This window comes from Gigantopelta aegis, chromosome 3 (genome assembly GCF_016097555.1).
Source record: "Gigantopelta aegis isolate Gae_Host chromosome 3, Gae_host_genome, whole genome shotgun sequence".
NCBI lineage: Eukaryota > Metazoa > Mollusca > Gastropoda > Neomphalida > Peltospiridae > Gigantopelta > Gigantopelta aegis.
In genome coordinates this window covers 50,434,747-50,448,095 of record NC_054701.1, presented here as the reverse complement: position 1 = coordinate 50,448,095, position 13,349 = coordinate 50,434,747, and the positions used below count along the sequence as shown (strand labels likewise).

Sequence of the window (13,349 nt, the reverse complement as noted above, 5' to 3'; positions counted from 1 at the left end):
CCCGCTGTCGCCACTTCATGGGCTACTCTTTCCGATTAGCAGCAAGCGATCTTTTATATGCACCATCCCACAGACGAGACGAGAAATAGCCCAATGGGCCCACCGACGGGGATCGATCCCAGACCGACCGCGCATCTAGCGAGCGCTGTACCACTGAGCTACGTCCCGCCCCCATATTTAATGAATGCTTGTCGCTGATTGGTCTAATTGGCAGGTCGCTAAGTACCAGTATAGACCACACGGCAGACGTCATATCGTGACGACCCTGGATTAGAGGATGTCCTTGTAAATGGCCCATAACTACTAACTATGAAGGGAAAAGATCACTGACAAGATTAAAATTCAACAATATTTATTTAAGAATTGATCGCAATTATTTTTTGTTCATGCAAGTATGAAACCAAAAAAACGATGTTCACGCTGTATGACTCCGCGTAGTTAATATCTGTGTATGTAATAGTCAAATACGACATACATACAATATATAGATATTCATACATCAATACATACTATCCAGAGATCGACCGCGTAGCTTGCAGGCCCCATGCATATGGTCGGTTAAAGAACATTATCTTTTATGAATAGTCGAAAGCGTATCGTGACAAGTCTGCATGTTGTGGGCGATTAGGCGCCACAGGTTTGAGTCCCAGCAGTAGTAGTGATGGCACTTGAGCATCAAAATATGCAAATGAGCTAGGTCACGTGACCTGTCCTGCACTCTGATTGGTTGACCGCCTATCAGCCCATAGCCTAACCATCGAAACCTGGCAGATATCACAATATTGATAAATCCGAAAGAAAATGTTTCAAATGTGCTGATGAAATTGAAGATGAATATCATTTTATATTGGTTTGTCCATTATATAACAATTTAAGAATTTCACTTATTAAGCCATATTATTGGAAAAAAGCCTTCTGTCTTTAAATTTATTCAACTGCTTACTGTACATAATACTAAGCAGATGCGCAATTTAGGTAAATATTTATATCTTGCAACAAATTTGTGAAATAGCTGTATTTAATAGTTCTTTTCGTTCACCCTCCACAGCTCGTCTAATATAATTATATCTATTTATGTACATCACCACTGTTTACCTGTATGTATATATCATTATTTTGTACTGATGAGCTTTTAGCTCAAAGTCAATAAAGAAATTGACTCTCAGATGGCAAGATAGCGTGGGGTTTAATAGGTTTGGTAGCTGTCGGAGGTCCTTTGATGTACTGGTAAACGGTGCCGAAGTCAACAGCTGGCGAACATCCGGGGGGGGGGGGGGGAATTCCACGACGTGGGGGACCTTAGCTGTGCACATCCGGGGAGGGAAAGGTTTGAAACGTGCCCATATATGGCGATGGCTACGAGTCATTCCAGAATGTGTTCAGACACGTTCGCGTGCTGACATCGAGATAGCATGGGTACGCTATGGATGGCGTGGGTGTGACGTCACAAGAAATGCCGAGACATTGCTGTATTTAAAAAGAAACACAAAAAACAACAACAACAAACACATTATCATTGGCCTCAGTGATGCAGTGACTGGTAGGTACTGGGTTCGTATCCGGGTATCAACTGGTGTAAGGTCACTACCCAGATGTTTCACTAATCACCATCTCCGACTGTCTTGGACAGGCGCAGATAGCTTAAGTGCGTGCGCGCGTGCGTGTGTGTGTGTGTGTGTGTGTGTGTGTGTGTGTGTGTGCGTGTCCAGGATAACGTGCTTAAACCTTAGTGGACTATTGGACTAGTGTTAGAGTGGAAAATCTCAGTAACAACTAAGTCCTATCCCCACTGTCCTCACGTGTGTATCCAGGATAGCGTGCTTGAACCTTAATGGACTATTGGACTAGTCTTAGAGCGGGGAATCTCACTCACCCCTAAGCACTATCCCCACTGTCCTAGACAACCCTAGATAACTGAAGTGTGTGTTGTGTGTGTGTGTGTGTGTGTGTGTGTGTGTGTGTGTGTGTCCAGGATAATGTGATTAGATAGAGGTACGGAAAATAAATAGAGGATTCGTCACGAGTATTTTTTTAATATGGTAAATATCAACCTCGGCCTGTTAATCTGTATTTGTCTCGCCAGTGACGAATTCTATTTATCATATCACTGTCAATTTTGTTTATTTTTCACTTAAAGTGCTGTGCCAGACTATACACTAAAATTTCAAATTCCATAATTAAATGCTTTCTTAATTCATTGCAATAATATTTTACACCGATATGTAAATCAATAATTACGAAAATGCCCCATAAAAGTATTAAAACATCACTCCCGTAGAACACTGCCGGAAACGACCGAGTAAAATTCTCGGTAAAAACATTTTGCCTGTAAATAGCCGTGACGTCACGAAGGGAACGCGCTTCACTGAAACCTACCACGAGATGACTGCCAGCGCAAGCGAAAGTGGGACCGACAGCGACTGCCAAGCTCATTGATCATGCGATTCTTCTTTCGATGATGAATAGTGTAGTAATGACGACTGGACTAATATTTGTGCAACACAACAAATAATGCCGTATCAGTGTGAACCTGGAACATCTTCCGACGAACCACCGGCCTGACAGATGACGATGAAAATGGTCGTGGAGACAGCTTACCACTAATTTACAACTTTTATTCTTGTTTTGTTCTTTAGATTTTCGTGCGAATTATTTTGCTACACTGTATATTCTAATACTTGTGATGTAGTAGAAAAGACGATAAATAACTCTTGAATTCTACGAGTCAAGTGGACCCGATATCGGTAATTTTAAGAAATAAACAAAAACGACTTTTAGTCCGTCCCATCCCTCTATGAAGATGGGGGGTTTTGTGAATAATTTATGTTTAGTTTGACGTAAAAAAAAAAAAAGTAAAAGTGTTTTGGAAATAACAAAACAATACTATTTTTTTGTGTGCAGTTGTGAAAACAGTCTGCTCAGAAATAAATAACTTATTTTAATTTTAAAAAATAAACAAAAACGACTTTTAGTCCGTCCCATCCATCTATGAAGATGTTTTTTTGTGTGAATAATTTCAGTTTAGTTTGACGTAAAAAAAAAAGTAAGTGTTTTGGAAATAACAAAACAATACTATTTTTTTGTGTGCAGTTGTGAAAACAGTCTGCTCAGAAATAAATAACTTATAGCACATTCCACAGTATGAAAAAAGGTTTTCTCTGTGGGAAGGTATAGTAAAATTAATTTAATGTATTTTCTTTTCTTTTTTACAAAAAAACCCCTACATTTTTGTAGGATGGGACGGACTAGGCTATAGATACTTACTTGTCTGTACTTTATTGTTTTAATGTTCTCGAACTGTAAAGAAAAATCTCACAAACGAACGAGATGCAAACGACAACAAATCGGATCTCGATGATTGCACGAACCGTGCATGAGAAAACAAACTGACCGGAGTTGAAAGCATAACGCAATTTGGGACATTGACGATATGCACCCCAAGGTCGTTTCGGCGTGGATGGCGTCGGCTTGTTGTCATTTGTTTTGTGTCGCAGAAAAATTGTTGGTACGGCATCTTTTTTTTAAAAGCCATAACACATGGTATTCCCATATCTCGCTTAAGCCGACAAGCCAGTTCGGATGAATCGAAACTAAAGTGTCTGCTGTTGCAACGGTCTCCGGCATTTTCTTCCTGTCCAGTATTTCCACGTTGTTTTAATCAAATTCACACACAGCTTTCTCACAGCAACATTACTAGGAAATGCGTGAAGACTAAATTTATCGGCTTTTGTATTGCTACAGCCGCCACCAACACGCCGTTTAACCATAATAAACACAAAAGAAGCAATGAACAATGGCGCTAACTATCGAAAGGAGTTCCCTTCATGACGTCACGGATCAAATCTTACGGAAATTCCCGAAACGAATTCAGCTGGTTCTGTTTTTCAGGGGAATATTTTTAAATGGAAAATATACCGGTATATAATTTTTTAAAAATTTTTAAAATAATTTTCTAATCATATTAAATAATATCTTGATTGATATAGCTCAATACATCATACATCTGGAACAGCACTTTAAATGATTAATAAACAAAACCCCAACGCTCGGACGTAACAATTTGTTATGACGTATGAATACATGTACATGTCAATCACTCAGCTGATAATCGGTTTGTCAATACACCTTGAAGGTTATCTATGCTTTCTGAAACTAGGTTAAAAGCGGACAGAACGATTGTAGCTATTTAAACAATTTAATACTAATTTAACAGTTTTATATATAAACAATGAAATTATAATAAAATAATTGACAATAGCCAAATTTTTCAAAATAACTTTTCGCGGCATTTTGCTGAATACTACGTCATTGTCAGACATAGGCGTATCTACGTCACTGACCTATTTAAGGGCTTCATCAAGTTCAGTCGCCGTCGGAATCACTGTCAAAAATGATTCTTCGTTGTTTTATGGGGACAACAGGACTTTTAGGCTGAGCCAGATTTATTACGATGTTGCCCCCACTGACATTGCCTCCAAACATGGTGTTCACACCGCCGGAAATATTGATGATCTGTGTTTGTTTCGAATTTAAAAGTGTTGTCGGATTTCCTTCGAAGACGAACACGCGGGAACCAAACTTGAGGATTCACAAGATGTAGATATCGCGGACAGAATGTGCGACAGTTCTTTATGTTGGTCGTGATTTATATGGCTGTATGCATTAACTGAATGAATATTTTTGTGTCCTGTTATCTGCATGTTTTAATGAGCAGGAACGTGATTGTCGTTCAGTTTTTGGACCAGATATTTGTGTGCAGAGTGGTTCGTCAGTCGTTTAGTGGTACAAATATTACCACTCGAACACATGTTTTTCATCAGTCCAGCAAGTTTATTTCTACCAATGCATTGCCCGAGGAACCACTGTTCTCCTGCTTTCGGCATACCGAGTGTGTGTGTGTGTGTGTGTGTGTGTGTGTGTGTGTATGTATGCGTATGCTATTCCTTAGTAGTGATATGATAAATATTTATATTCTGTTCACAAATACGCCACAGAGGCTATCAGATGTGTAGGTAGGTCTTAAAATACAGAATATGTGAAAGAATATGATCGATGTTAATGAGAAACACGTGTGTCGTTTTCAAGTGTAAACTTCGGGGCGGTCTGAAAGTAAAGTTTGTTTTATTTAACGACATTGATTTTTTATCTTATCATCGGCTATTGGACGTCAAACATATGGTCATTCTGACATTGTTTTTTTTTTAGAGGAAACCCGCTGTCGCCACATAGGCTGCTCGTTTACGACAGGCAGCAAGGGATCTTTTATTTGCGCTTTCCACAGGCAGGATAGCACAAACCATGGCCTTTGTTGAACCATTTATGGATCACTGGTCGGTGCAAGTGGTTTACACCTACCCACTGAGCCTTGGCTAACAAACAAGTAGCACGATTTATAAACAACGCATGGTATTGTGAGTGTCATTTAGCTTGCAGGAAATGGTTCAAATAATTATACAGATCAAAGTGAAATGTTGATTTTGAAAGAATAAACAATGAATACCGACATTGATTTCCCGAAAAAAAAAAAACAACAACACAGCTTGTTAAATTTACTTTAATGAAACATATATAGTATACACGTGATTTGTTGTCTGCAGCTCTCTGTCATTTGTGTGGTTTTGGGACCCTTTGTTTTCAGGTTGGGACTCCCAGAAAAGAAAGAGGTGAGTGCAAGGGACCCCCATTTCAGAAAAACAAGGTAAATCCCTGCCTTGCGAAGCACTCACTCAGGGTTTGGAATCGGTATCTGGATTAAAAATCCCATACCTCGACTGGGATCCAAACCCAGTACCTACCAGCCTATAGTCTGATGGCCTAACCACGACGCCACCGAGGCCGGTCGGTCTGAAAGAGTCTGTGAATACGAAATATAATACCCTGAGTCGAAACCATATTATGTCTTTAGCAGACAAAAAAAGAAAGAAAGACAGTAGGGGAAGAAAGAAATGTGCGTGTGACACCCCAGCCCATTACTTTAAAAGCAGGAATGATTATAAAAGTAAAAGAAAGGAAAGTGTTGACGCCTTAATTGGTAGGGGAAGAAAGGAATGTCTGGCACACCAGCCCATTTCTTTAAAAGCGGAAATGACTAAATTAAAGAAAGGAATGCGTAGACACAATCGGTGGACAGTAGGGGAAGAAAGGAATGTGTTAAGGAGAAGAAAGGAATGCTTGTTAAGGAAAAGAAAGGAATGTTTGTTATTGAGAAGAAAGACATGTTAAGGAGAAGAAAGAAATGTGTGTTAAGAGGAAGAAAGGAATGTGTGTGACACCCCAACCCATTGCTTTGAAAACGGACATTATTATAAAAAGAAAAGAAAGGAATGTGTAGACGCCTTAATCGGTGGCCAGTAGAGGAAGAAAGGAATGTATGCAACACCCCAGCCCATTGCTTTGAAGAAAGAACGCATGCCTGCAACTCAACGCTTCAAACTAACCTATGATCAAGGGAAATAACTGCATTTTAAACATGAGTACTTCCCAAGAGTACTAGCTTTTACAGGCCGTTTAATATAATTTTACTAAATGGGTAAATACAGGGGCCAGATCGATCCCCGTCGGTGGCCCATTAGTCTATATCCAACCAGTGCACTACGGCTGGTATATCAAAGGTTGTGGTATGTGCTATCTTGTCTGTGGGGATAAATTCCCAAATATACTCTTCAAAAAAAGAAACGCATAACTGGTATATGTTAGGACTGGATTGCAAATTTATAGCATCATATCTTTGCTCAATACCAGAGCAGTAAAATTGAAACTTGTTAAACATGATCACTTGGAATGAAATCGTCTATCAAATCGTCTATCAAATCAACAGGATTAGGCCACCGTATCAAGGTCACGGACACTAATATCGAGTATGAGCCCCATGAGCAGCAATGACGGCTTGGCACCTCCTACGCATGGAATCAAATAATGCTTGAATCACAGGCTGGGGAATTTCTAGCCCATGTTTGTTGCAAAGCCTGGAGCAGCTGGGGTAGCGTTTGTGGCGCAGGGTTACGTTGCCGTAAACGTCGATCTAGTTCATCCCACAGGTGCTCGATGGGGTTAAGATCAGGTGATCTTGAAGGCCATGGTATCACTCCGACATTGTGTTGATTCAGGAAGTATGTTGTCATACGTGCGCTATGTGGTCGTGCATTGGCGTGCTGGAAGATGACATTTTCTGCGTTGATGAAAGGTATGGCGTGACGCTGGAGAATTTCGTTGCAGTAACGTTGGGCTGTTAGATGACCTGGGACATGTACAAGGTCTGTTCTGCCAGTGTAAGTGATGGCCGCCCATACCATAACACTCCCCCCTCCATATCTGTCCACCTGCCGCACACAATTATTGGCATAACGCTCGTTACGTCGTCGGTAAACTCTAGCTCTGCCGTCGGCGCGTTGAAGCAAAAAACGCGACTCGTCGCTGAAAGCCACTCTTCGCCACTGCTGTCAACGCCATATCAGACAACGTCTGCACAATGTAAGCCGTAGACGCCTATGTTGCGCGGTTGAAATTATCCGTCTAGCTGGTCTTCTAGCTCGGATATTGGCTTCACGTAAACGGTTTCTTACGGTCTGGTCCGAAATTCTTCGCATCCCAGGTATGGCAGAAGTTGATGATGAAGCAGTTAGGAATCTGTCACGTAAATGTCGTAGACGTATGTATCTGTCTTGCGCCGGTGTGGTAACTCTGGGACGACCGGATCTGGGGCGGTCACGTGACACTCCAGTTTGCTGATAACGGTGCCAAAGCCTAGATATTGTACTCTGAGATGTGTTGAAAAGACGTGCAACTGTTGATTGCGATTCCCCGGCTTCCATCCGGCCAATTGCGTTGTTACGTGTGGTTCTGTCAGCCTGGGCATAATTTCAACGTTACGTAGCGACACTATCGATAATGCGTGTGTGAATGTAACTCAATTTTCTGTCAAGGGGTAGTGCACGTGCTGTACGTGCATGATTTGTACGTGATAAATGTCTGCAACCATTATAATATTGCGTTTTGTCAGCTCATCGTTTTGTCAGAATTGCATGATATCATATCCACTAGCTATAGAATAAGATAATACTAAAACATTCACTATTGTGTTATTTTAAAATTAATGTTATGAAAAATATGCTCTATGCGTTTCTTTTTTTGAAGAGTATATAACCCAGCGCACAAAAAGGTATTTAAGCAAACTAAAGAAAGAAACTTATCATGAATGGACAATTTTAAAAACGTGTACAGCCAATGGTGATTTGTTTAGTATATAGACAAAGTATTTTAGCATTAATTGGATAGAAATATTTATATTTTAAATTTGGAAGACTCTCATTGACGGATTCAAAACATGCAACGAGTCATTCAACAGTCAATACCATGAATCATTGTTACATTTGTTCCAAAACGTATGTATGGCCTCACGATCTAACTCGTCACATGCGAAATAAACATGGATTGTTGGAAAAACAACCTTTCTCAGCAGCAGCAGCAGCAAAAGCAGCACGCCCATCCCACAGCTGCCAAAGTCATTAACCTAGTTTGGTCAGCGTCATGACGCTTTGAGAGATCAGCGTCCCATGACGTCACACCCCACGCTTCGAGATTAGCCAATCAGAAGAGGCCACGCCCCCTAGAGGTCAAACAATCAGAGCACAGGACAGGTCACGTGACTTAGCTCATTTGCATATTTTGGGGCTCAAATGCCATTACTACAACTCCCAGCAACGGCATGAGAAAGGCCAGAAAGGACTTATTTATCTCCAGCGTTAATATCTACGTATGTAATAGTCAAACACCGATATACATAGACTTTTTATGTAGATGTTTATACATCAACATATTCATATATACATACATGTGGGCGGGATTTAGCTCAATCGGTTGAGTGCTCGCTTGAGGTGTTTTCGTCGCGGGATCGAACCACATCGGTGGATCCATTCAGCTAATTGGGTTGTTTTTTTCTCGTTTCAACCAGTACACCACTGGAGCCCATTGATTAATTAATAATCGGCTATTGGATGTCAAACATTTGATAAATCTGACACGTAGTCATCAGAGGAAACCCGCTACATGTTTCCTAATGTAGTACGTATCTTATATGCACTTTCCCACATACAGGAAAGCACATACCAGGGCTTTTGACCAGTTGTGGTGCACTGGTGTGAACGAAAAATTTGAATGGATCGACCAAGGTGGTTTGATCCTGCGACGCAAGCACTCAACCGACTGTGTTAAATCCCCCCCCCCCCCCCCCCCCATTGGAAACTATTCTTACATTTAACTAACCGCTGCACGAACTAACATGTTGTTCTTTGTTGTTGCTTAACACGTCAAAACGTATCTAGGATTAGAAATGTAAATTGTGGGTATTAGACACCAAGGCTTAGTGCTGTACCCCCCACCCACCCACCCACACACACATACAAACACAACTACTGTAAAGTGTATTTATGTTAACTGATACTTACACGACTGTTTGCCGATGGTATTACTAAAATGAAACAGAGAGATATATATGTATTAACTCGAACATACCTCGCTGTGTGACATTACTTATATTACAGGTTTTTATTTGAATATGCATGTGTGTGTGTGTGTGTGTGTGTGTGTATCACGTTGGTGACAGCATCATTCGTTTATTTTTGATAACACATAGTGTTAACACACATCCGTGCGATAACATTTTAAAGGCATATGACTGGTTTCTCCCAAGTGGTCACCAATGCCATACCATCCAATGAAAAAAAATCACTCTGTGCCGTACAAGTTAACCTGATAATGACTTGTCTGTGATGCACAAGTTAATTATAAGCGTTGAGGCCGTACATAGGTTTTAGCAAAAGGCGTTTAAATGTATTTTAAAACTGTTTTCTGAACATATGTAAGAAATACAATACTACATTCGTGTCCGATTCACACATTTTACGGATGATTTTTGTTTGTTGTTGTTCATACCCCGATGAACGTAAAAGAAATAACAGACAATCCTTAATTAAAGGGACACACCCTAGTTACGGCTAGTTGTTAACCATTACGGCGTTGTTTTTCGCTATTAAACCCATTTTTTCACAAATAAAATTGCACTTTACTTACCGTTTATTATTTAGAATATACATTTCCATTCACCTGAAGTGTTTTTTGGTAACCTGGTAATCCTGGTGTTTGTAATACCACAAAATGCATTTTTCGTATTTCCGAAAAACGGACGCACGTTTGAGAAAAAACCGTTGCGCAGACAAGGTCTAATCTATTTTTAGACGGGATATTTCCATTTCAATGTCACAGACGTTGGTATACCACGTGACCGTTATCATTTTGGTTCGGTTTGTTTTCTCGTGCACGGTTCGCGCATTCAACATCCGATTTGATGTTGTTCATTTGTGAGATTTTTCTTCACAGTTCGTGAACATTTTCAGTAACAATAAAGTTCAGATCAGTAAGTATCTCAATACAAAACGTTACAAACCCTTAAAACCAATAATTTTGCTTAAGTCCTACGATATCTGGAGAGGGGATACAACCAGGACAGAACAGTTGGAACATGTCCAGGAGAGGTGAAAAGAACGCACCCCAAGTCTGTGAAATTTGTCGTGACGTAGGCATTGTTGTGCTTCGAGCGACATCTACCGGTGACATCAGAATACAAACTTTCAAAAATTATTTCAAGCAATTGTGACATGGGTATTCCCATGGTAATTATCGATATAAAACCTGCTTTTTCACTCCATTTGATAAAAACGTGATCTAAGTGTGTTACAGGTTTGTAGATTAACCAAATTATAATTTATTTTCGCTGGATGGAACTAGGGTGTGCGGCTTTAAGTTTGAGATTATATGATAAAAAGAATATTACCCTCGTGTGTTTCGGTATCGTCAATATTCCTGTGTGCGTGCGTGTGTGTGTGTGTGTATATATATATATATATATATATATATATATATATAATCATATAACACTATTAGAATATCGAATGAAAATATGGACGTAATTGTGCTGAACACTATAATAGTTAACTATGCTTGGATCGTACCATAGTTATAGCGTTGGTTTGTCATGACTCAAATTTTACGCCTTCTAGCGTTCATCATTTGGCTGAACATTACTCGTAACAATACGTGTTTTACTGACAGTCGCATAACTGAAGTTTCCAGGAGAAAATACCTTCCTTTTGAAAGCGAAGTGTCTTTAACATACAGTTATAAAAGATCGATTTTAATTTCTTTTCGCAGACTATTTCTACAAGTTTTAATCGTGTCTATATTTTATATTAAACTAGACCTATACATCACTCGTTTCACTTTTAACCTACCAGTGTCGTATACTATGTAGTTACGGTTAATACATGATGTTCGTTACCGATTCTTACCTTCAAACAAGGCCAGAATAGCTCAAGGCACAACGTAGACATGCATCTTGACTGTAGAGTGTTAAAATTGGTCTGGGTATATTATTCATTTTCAAATGTGTTTAGATATATATTCATAATGTATATGTACGTGCTGAAATCTGATTGACCATGCATAAATTGGGAATAACAATTGGTGAACCTTTTTTAAGACGGTCCAAAATTAAATGAGAGAAAGACGAGAGGATCAGATTATTTAATAATATAGAAAAAAGGAGTAATTTTGACATAAAAGTTTGAACGAAGGTCTAAAAGTTTAAAAGTCCTATCTATATATTGGCATGTGTGGCCTCGTTAAGGCTTTTTAAGGGCACAGCTTGTAGGGATGTGATGGGTTGCCTCTCGTCATGAAATACTCCAGACTGACAGTCATCATATTTTGAAGGTGAAGAGCTGTGCTGAAATACTGATCTTGAGAAGCCGGATTCGTCTGAACAAGAGAGTGTCAGACTAGAATATAGTCTAGTCGTTATGGCTGGTATAGTAGTGCGGACGGGCCCGGCTCCAGAGGATTCGACATAGTACCAGTATAAAACAGTCTAAAAAAGAGTAGTAGGGGCCGACCCCGCTTCCTATTTCTTCTTAGAGTGGGGTGGTCAATCTTCCAGTGCTGCTAGGACAGGCTCGGACATGTAGAGATTAAAGGCGAACAACCGTGGCGTTCTCCACAACGGCCGTTATATGAGTCACCAAACAAAATGTCGACTAAAATCAACCGGAAACCTTACGTGGAGGCAAGAAATTTTGCTAATGAAAAGAATCCACCTTGGTGGTGCAGACAATCGAAACGTGAAGCATTCTAGCGTGAAATCAGTTCCAGTGGCCCTATACATTCATTGACAAAAGGGGCGGGACGTAGCCCAGTGGTAAAGCGTTTACTTGATGCGCAGTCGGTCTAGGATCGATCCCCGTCGGTGGATCCATTGGGCTATTTCTCGTTCCAGCCAGTGTTCCACAACTGGTGTAACAAAGGCCGTGGTATGTACTGTCCTGTCTGTGGGATGGTGCATATAAAAGATCCCTCGCTGCTAATCGAAAAGAGCAGCCCATGAAGTGGCGACAGCTGGTTTCCTTTCTCAGTATCTGTGTGGTCCTTAACCATAGTATGTCTGACGCCATATAACCGTAAATAAAATGTGTTGAGTGCTTCCTTCGTTGACAAAAACAACAAAAATGAAGGATTCCTAAGTCGAGCAAGCGAAAGCACGTGCGGTGTGCACAGGCAAAATAAACACGTTTCACCGCGGCGATTGAATGAATATTGACAAAATACTTAGTCGATATAATAGGACACTAGACATCTGTATCCCTCGTTTCATTTTAACCTACCGGTTTCGTATACTGTTAGTTATCGAATGTGATCACCATTTAGACTGCATAGCTAAGACTGAATACATGATGTTAGCTACAGTTTCTTACCTCCAAACAAGGCCACCATAGCTAGAAACACGACATAGAAATGCATCTTGATTATAGAGTGTCACAAAGGTATTGCTTTTATTGTTAATTTTAAAATGTGTCTGTATCTGTGTATATATATGTTCATAATGTACGTGTTGAAATCTGATTGGACATGACTAATACATCGTAACATGTATTCACTAAAACAATATACATGTTTAAGGTACGACTGTGTGCATATTTTACAAGTTTAATCAATAATATATTAATACAGTCCACCTCGTGCTGTAATCTAACTGGCGATTAATAATACATTCCCTAGAACAGCATGAAGTATTTACTAGTTAAATGACAAGTGACTGTCCAGATCTGTTATATTAATATACGAGATGATTATATGTAAATTACTTCGTATATAATAAGTTATAATATATTATTATTGGCAATCTACAATATATAACGTACATAAACGTGCTGAAATTTGATTGACCGTGCATAAATTACATGGTAACATGCATTCACTAAAACAATTTACATACTAAAAGTACATGTATATTTAAAAAGTTT

At 39.7% G+C, this 13,349-nt stretch overlaps 1 long non-coding RNA gene across 1 annotated transcript in view; it reads right to left on the bottom strand.

Moving 5' to 3' along the window:
* Positions 1-12,887, bottom strand: part of LOC121368184 — a 30,827-nt gene extending 17,940 nt beyond the window's left edge. Inside the window, exons 1-2 of the long non-coding RNA XR_005957480.1 lie at positions 12,801-12,887; positions 9,444-9,466 (exon numbers count right to left, since the gene is read on the bottom strand). This is a non-coding gene — a long non-coding RNA (uncharacterized LOC121368184). The remainder of the gene's footprint in view (positions 1-9,443; positions 9,467-12,800) is intronic.
* Positions 12,888-13,349: the final 462 nt, after the last annotated feature.